Raw genomic sequence first — 8,181 nt, 5'->3', positions numbered from 1 at the left:
CACAGAATTTGTTTTTCAGAATATTACAAGATGCTTAGCATAAAAATTTGTATTGTCTTGTGATCTATGTCCTTGTATAAATATCAAATTATGATGTTTATAAATTGCTCTTGAATCTTTATATATTTCAACTACACATATTTGTAATAGATAAGATTCTTAGCCAACTTAATTTTATTTGTGTTATAACAAAATAATAGTGTAGGTTAAATTTGTTTCTTTTTTAGAATATTACAAGATGCTTAGCATAAATTTGTTTTGTATTATCTTGTGATCTATGTCCTTGTATAATTATCAAATGATGATGTTTATAAATTGTTCTTGAATCTTTATATATTTCAATTACACATATTTGTAATAGATAAGATTCTTAGCCAACTTAATTTTATTTGTGTTATAACAAAATAATAGTGTAGATTAAATTTGTTTCTTCCTGATATCTTTTAGCGAATTTCAAAGTCCTAATGTTTATGTAAGTTTGAAGTGACTGCAATATACTTTTGTAGATAACAGATAATCAAATTTTTCTTCTTTAAACTTCATTTAAATAAATATCTTAGGAATGGAGAGCCACATGATTGTACTGTTTGGATCATCAACATCAGTTTAAGGGTTGATTCTGGGCATTTGCCCTCAGAATAAAATTATAGTTCATTTGCATGATGTCATAGCTACAAATTTAATCATCAGGTGATCTTCGAAGGGGAAAGAACCAAGAGATAACAACAACAGTTCTAATTGCTATCGGCAGTACAAATTGGACCTTTTTCAGGTCCAACCACTAGTAATAAAAATCTTTCTAAGTGAGTTTTTTTTTATTAGTCCCTCTCTTAAGCATGGAACTAATGTTTCATGTCATTCATTTTGTTAGCCAAATCAAATAAAAAAAAATCTAATGCTAAAGTTTTAAGCATGATTTATTTGATTTAATCATTTTTCAAATTATTTTTATTTTTTTCTAAAAATATCATTCGCTCAAACAATTCAGTTGGGTTTAAATTAATTTTCAATAATAAGAAAATATAGAAAAATTTAAGTTTGCATGCTGACGGCAAGTGATGGGTACAATTTCATTAATATTATTTACTTATTCATTAAATGTTGTGCACAGATCTCATTAATTTTTTAGGGTTAAAAAAACATTACCGTGCATTTTAGTATTTGCTGCTAGAAAGAAGGTTTGGTTGAAAGCATTTCCGTAATCAGGCACTCTGGAGACAACATTGTAGAGAGGGAAACGGATTGATTTATCCAGGTGAGTTTCTAGAAAATTTCATGCTTTAAGATGAAATGTTATCTGCAATTTTTCTCTCTATTTTCTGATGACCCAAATTCGTAGTGTTGCTTAAGTTTTTTTGTTTTGACCACAATTTTGTCCATTGTACCTTGCATCCATTTGCTGACAAACAAACCTCTGAGGGCAGACTAATCCGAGTCTGCAATAGTTCCATGGCGGCGTGGATAAGCGGGAAACTCAAAATTATAGAGGGGTCACAGCCAAAATATCTGACAAAAAGCGCTACTGTCGTATCTTCTGCAACTATTCTGCCAAGAATAAACTTTAAGGGCTAACTATATAATAGCATTGCAAAACCCTGTATGTATGCAGGGTCTTAAAAAACCATGTAATAACAAAGCAAAAAGGTGTAGGAACGTAGAAACTGTGAAATAGAAAGCCGTTGTTGAACATCCAGAATGGACCGGGCGGACTTCATGAGACTAAGGTTCTCCTCCTCTGTCAAGTGGATATTAACAACACCGAGCACACGTCCTCTTGCCAGTTGCGTAGGTAGGATAAGAAAGATCTCTTCTTCAATACTATGAAAACCCTTGGCCAGAACAGAAATCGTGTGGCTCTTTATCTGGTTACGCAGCAAACTCCTGGCCAAATTAGTCATCGAGTACATTTCAGTATCTGGATTTTTAGGGTGAAGGTGTATTAAATTCAATATGCAATGGTGGTTTATTTTCATTAGCTGGCTATGTTTTTCAATTTATAAAATGCCCAAGGAGAATGCCTGTAAGGAATTTAGGATTTTGATTACTCTTTATTGTATTCTATACATTGGCTAAGCAGATTACTATAAGAAAATCAGACTCTTTTATTGAAAGGAACTTCACAGGTCCAGATGTTCATTTTTATCCTTTTACAGAGTCTTTGAGTTTACATGATTCATTTATCATTTTCTGAATGCCTTTCCAGATTTTTTAAAATAAATCTATTTTGTGCATATACTACAATCATCGCAGTTTACAAGTAACATTTCTTAGCGGCATTCTATCAAACAGTTCACTGTGCCCTGAGGCAGGGAGGATGTTGGCAAAGGTTGTGCAATTTGGCTTTACACCTGCCGATTGCATTTTCTTGAAATTTTCTAAAGTGTTTTCAAGGTATGCATTATGTGCATATCGTGCTATCATGGCATTCCATAAGACCACATTTCTTTTAGGCATTTTGTCAAACAATTAGCATTCAGAAGGCTACACTCAATTTCTCTCCAGAATCTCTTCTGGTGCTTGATTGGCCTTGTCGCGGTTTGCTCACAATGTCAGAAGCTGCGAATATTATTTCCAATATCTTGCTTCTGCACTCACGCATCCTTTACAGTTCAATTAGGGGTCCATATTGATGGATATGGCATCTCTGAATGGCACATTTACTGAAGTTTATAGAATGGTTAGGGGAGTCTGTTTTCATTTTAAAGATAGTTTTTTTGTCTTCTTAGCAAAACATTTCTTCTGACGGATGAGTTCAGAATAATTTATCACTATTTTCCTTTTCTGATAATTTCATATTCCAGAAAAAGTATTACATTGTAAAACTTTAAATATTTTTTATAAATATCACTTATGTTATTTTTCATTGAAAATTTTGGGAGTAACACTTATTAATTATTTTAGACAAGCCTATATCGGGTAAGAATCTGATAAAGAAAGTGGTATGAATACAATTGTTTTGATGTTTTCAATTATATATTTATCAAAATTACAAACTTCTGAAAATAACTCAAAAAAATCTTAGCACTTATTTTTTTGGAAAAGTTATCATGATTAGATTTTTGTATTGTATTGAAATTCCAGTATTGTGCTTGTAATGATTGTTTTTCTTTTGTCGAGATCCTATCTTGCATTTGAGGTTATAAGTATTTTAACAATAACTGAGACAACAGAGAGAAAAGGATGACTCAATAGTCAAATGTTTCATTACAATTTCCATAGACGCAAAACTTAAGTCTCTTAATCCATGATCATAGATTACCCATTTGTCCATGCTGATTACTACATCAATTAATTTATCACTCCTATTTAACACTTTCTTCATGTACATTGGTATCAATTTACAGGGCCTTCATCTTAGTAGTTGCGCACGTGACAGAGATGGATTTCTATGCATTCAAAGCTTTGGTGGAAATTTGACTGCAACGTTTTTTTTTGTTTTTGAGTCAAATTATATGTGTGATATGAATACTAGATCAATATTTGACAATTAGGAAATATTCATTCATCATGGAAACAAGTTTTTGAAATCATTTGAGATAAATGTTGGATAAATTTGGATGATTCAGGTCTAATATAACAGTAATTCATTATATTTTTGCATAATTTAATGGTGACCTAACTTCATAGAAGCAACAATCATTCAAACCATCATCAAGTTCAGAATTTCGCTCATTATGGACTATATTTTTAGAAAGGAGTGAATGCTCTAATACTGAGCTTAAATAGTACCATTATGAAAAAAAACTTCCAAAAGAAGGATTACAGAAGCAAACATTTGGGTTTATGAAATGCACTAACCATGCATTTGTTTGCTTGTAGAACAGAAGATTTATGCTTCAAAAACATTCTTAATCCCTAATCAAACTCAAACAGGCAATATTGAGAAGAACCACTTTTCCCTAGCTGCCAAATTGGTGGGGTATCCTCTCGTACTCTTCATCCATCTTTTGCTGCTATATATGGATCATTTTGAATAATATGATGTTTTATATATGCTTGCATGTCTGCAATCTCCCTAGGTTATCATATCCTAGTTCCTCTGTATTCTTGTTAGCTGCATTTCTTATAAAAAAAGAACATTTAAGTTATAACTTTTTGGATTTCCTTTCAAATAAGATCTCAATACCATAAGTGTCTTCCTTTCTTCCCAGCTTGATTCTTTGGTTGGTAGAATAAAATTCTAACCTTGCATCTAAATCATTTGACAAAGGAAAAAAAGGACATGCTAGATAATTTTATAAATTTCAAGTAACAGAATACTTAAATAATTTTAACAAACACATTTGGGATGATAAATAAGTCACATTATTTTGATTTAACTTTAAATAGTTTTACTTCAATGTTATTGAATTATGGTTGTGTTTTTAAGCATTTATTTAGTTAAAAAAATTATAATGTTGATTTGAGTTGTAATTGTATAATAGAAATATAAGATAATTAATAAAAAATAAAAATATCAAATATGAGAGCTAGTTCTTTAATTTAATCTTTTATATTTTATATCTTGAAAGGATGTTTTAAATAGCTAAATTTATCCATATACTTCTATCTATTTAGTGTTTACTGTTTTATAAGTTTTATTAGCATTTCATGTTCAGATGAAAATGAATAAAAAAACATCCTGTATAGAATTTAAGTTGTTTTGAATTTTATAGGTTTGTTTTTTATTTTACTTAATTTTTGAGGGCGCTGTTGAAAAGAATTTTAGAAATTTGTTGTGTTAACTGGGAAGATTTGAAATTCTGATTTTTAAGCAAAAACAAATATTTTAAGATGAATTGACAGTGTAATTGTGCTTCTGTTTTGCAGGCTATCTTTTGCACAGGGCAATGTTCTAGTTTCCACACACTTATTGCTCAAGGTGAGTAATGAATTCTTAAAGTTGTTCCTTGTTTAGTTCTTCAAACATAATTGCTTTGTTCTTTGTGCATCCATCTGTGGGCTTTCTTGCTCATTTTCATTTCTTTCGATTGCGATTGTCACATTCAACCTATTCAAAAGAGCTATATTTCTGCTACTATATATGGATCATTTTGTGGAAGATTTAAAATTCTGATTTTTAAGTAAAAACAAATATTTCCAGATGGATTGACAATATAATTGTGTTTTTGTTTTGCAGGCTATCTTTTGCGCAGGGCAACGTTCTAGTTTCCACACACTTACTGCTCAAGGTGAGTAATGAATTCTTAGAGTTGGTCCTTGTTTATTTCTTCAAACATAATTGCTTTCCTCTTTGTCTACATTCCATATTTCTAAGTTGGCACTACTACAAATACAAAGTTTCTTAGATTGGTTAACTAGTTTAGTAAAATGCTTGCAAACACTAGTCCAAACAAACAAAATGCGTCAGATAACCCAATTATAGTAGAAACATACAAATCACATGACCAACAAAATATGATATCAATTGATGAGGCTTTAGACAAGGTACATTGTTTTTGAATTGATTCATTCAACTACAAAGTTGGTGATTGCTTATTTGACGCAATACATGTCTTGCTTCATTGTAGATATACACCTAATGAACTACATAATGGTCTTGTGGACCATTTCTTACATTGTCTTCACGAAGGTTGTCCTGTAGCTTTGAAGTCTTTTAAACATGAATTGCATTCAACAATACGACATGATTTGCATGATATACATGACAAAAATACATATCTATGTAGAATGAGACTTTCGGCAACAGAAATCAATGCCAATGGTGAAATTGGACTTTGGGGTGACACATTTTGTGTCCACTGGTTAGCACGTTGGTTAAATATACCCATATGCATTTGGTCCTTGAAATGCAAAAAAAGATATTTGCATTTCAATAAAGATGCATGTCATGCTCCAATATCAATTCTTTTCCATGACACAAATCCAGCTGCTGGACATTATGAGCCTATCTTTTCAAGGATAAGCACATACAATTGCAAATTGCAGAGTGTATAAAATAAGTTTGCCATTTCCAACAAGATCTTCATTCACTACGCACTACTCCTCAAGGTAATGCTAACTTTCCCAAACAAATCCATATATCTTGTACTCCTATCATCCTAATTTCTTTATATACCAAACTGAATTATTTTATCAGTTTCTAATGAATTGCTCAATTGAATCGATTGTTTTTTACTCATCTTGTTACAATGTTATTACTATATTACATATTTCTCATTGCCATGTCTCAAAGAATTTAGTTCTACCATGGGTATAGCAATACAGAAACTACTGCTTGATACTTTTTACACCGCCATGATGTCTGCAAATGTGCATATATTTCTGCAAGCTATTGTTTTATGTGCCTTAAAATGTGATTTTCTGGAATTCTCTCTTGTACTACAGCTCATAGCATATACAACATGATTGTCCACGATGATTCCAATCAAAGAGATAGGTGCATAACGAGACTCAAAATTTTTACTTTACGGACTTATAAAACAGTTTATTAACTTTCTTTTTGATGCTTCAACTATTAATACGATGCTGATTTTCAATTTTCAAAGTTGGTACATGGTTCCATAATCAGAAGAGCTAAATTTTCCTATATGACTTGTGTTGACATGGCAGAAAATACTTACATAGATTAATACTGTTATTTTGTTCATCTTGCTAACCATAAAATAGACATTTCATGCTGAAGAACAGAACTGCAACGTCATTTTTGTTCCTTCAATTTAGTTTGAACAGCTCCATCCAACTCCTCATTGTCATGATAATTAGAAGGGAAAGCGAGAGGATTAATCTTCAATATGCTTCCTCAATCCCTTTTCGACAATGTACACATCAGATTGAAGTCCTGTTGGAAGGAATAATATAAATTTTATATTTTTAAAGGATTATTTCTGTATATGCTTAATGATTCTTATTGTTTTGCTTTATGGTATTTTCAATCGGAAGGGTTTGATAAAATAATGTAATGTAACTTGACATAGGAATAATGTCTACAATGCATATTAAAAAAAAATAAAAAAATATCTACAATGCATATGTGATATCAACATTGTTCATGTACATTTGCACATTTCACTTGCTCTCCAACTTTAATAATTAATATCTTTATTTTGTTAATTTTACAAGTTCCCAAATGATTACTACAAACATTTGACGCCATGCTTGCTTTTCGTAAATATAAATCTTGTCCAATCTTTACCTGTATCTAGAACAGACACAACATTGCCTATGATACTTTTCAAATTGCCATTTAATAGTACTTTTCAAGACTCGTTCATAGCAAACTACAACTAGCTATCATTTTTGTACCCAGTATCAACTTTCAACTATTTTCCAAATTATAATATATAAATACAAAAACATTTACGATGTCAAATCCATAGCATGTTTTAATAGTATATAATTTATGTTACAGATTATGCATGTATACTCGTCTTTTAATATTTCAAATGTTTAGTGTGCAATTTATTGTTTCACTTTTCTCCACTGTATAATGTTCACTTAATGAGTTAAGATTTGATGAAATGTTCACTATATTTGAATTTGATACACGCAATTCTTAGTTTTGACCATCTCTAGCACATCTGGGTACTGTCAGCTATAAAATTCTAATAAATAATAAACTGAACACATTCAGAACATGCACAAAAAACCTGTACTCTACCCCTAAGTAATTAATATTACATTTTATAAATCAGTGATTGTGTATTGGAAGTTTCATTTAACTCCAATATCCCTATATCAAAGACTTAATTGAACCACAAAATGCACATTATTGCCTTTATTTTCCACTCTCTCCTCAAATTCTTTACTCTCCATTCTCTATCTTCCATTCTCAAATCCAATACTTCATTCCCCCAGCACTTGCAAAAGGCAGGGACTATAGCTCCATCATAGCTCTTGTTAATCTTGGCTCCATAATAGCCAAGATGAGAACCAACATCCATGAGATAAAAACTAATTCTTTTAATATTTTTGGATGATATCGTGAAATTAATCCAATATTGAATTGATTAGGCGATAGGCTATATTTTGCTCATGCCGGGAAAAACAATTTACAAGCCGTTAAAATCTTCCTCGCCTCCGCCTGAAAATTGTAACCAACATTCAATATTTTCGTAAATCTATTAGCTCTAAAACCCTGATATTTTAGTTCTACTTTTCGTTTGGATTGAAGCAGCAGCTGCAGGGAGATTGGTGTCGGTACGTCTCATTAAAAAAGTTCTGCTTTTGTAGGGTTTCGTT

General features: G+C 31.2%; 1 protein-coding gene across 1 annotated transcript in view; it reads left to right on the top strand.

The window, feature by feature from the left end:
• Positions 1–1,669: 1,669 nt before the first annotated feature.
• Positions 1,670–8,181, top strand: part of LOC131048611 (uncharacterized) — a 63,280-nt gene continuing 56,768 nt past the window's right edge. The window contains exons 1-3 of the mRNA XM_057982635.1: positions 1,670–1,789; positions 4,810–4,861; positions 5,120–5,171. The gene's annotated coding sequence lies outside the window, so the exon portion shown is untranslated. The remainder of the gene's footprint in view (positions 1,790–4,809; positions 4,862–5,119; positions 5,172–8,181) is intronic.

This window comes from Cryptomeria japonica, chromosome 9 (assembly GCF_030272615.1).
Source record: "Cryptomeria japonica chromosome 9, Sugi_1.0, whole genome shotgun sequence".
NCBI classification, from domain to species: domain Eukaryota; kingdom Viridiplantae; phylum Streptophyta; class Pinopsida; order Cupressales; family Cupressaceae; genus Cryptomeria; species Cryptomeria japonica.
The sequence above is the reverse complement of the archived record's forward strand: the minus strand, read 5'-3'. Positions and strand labels throughout refer to the sequence as shown.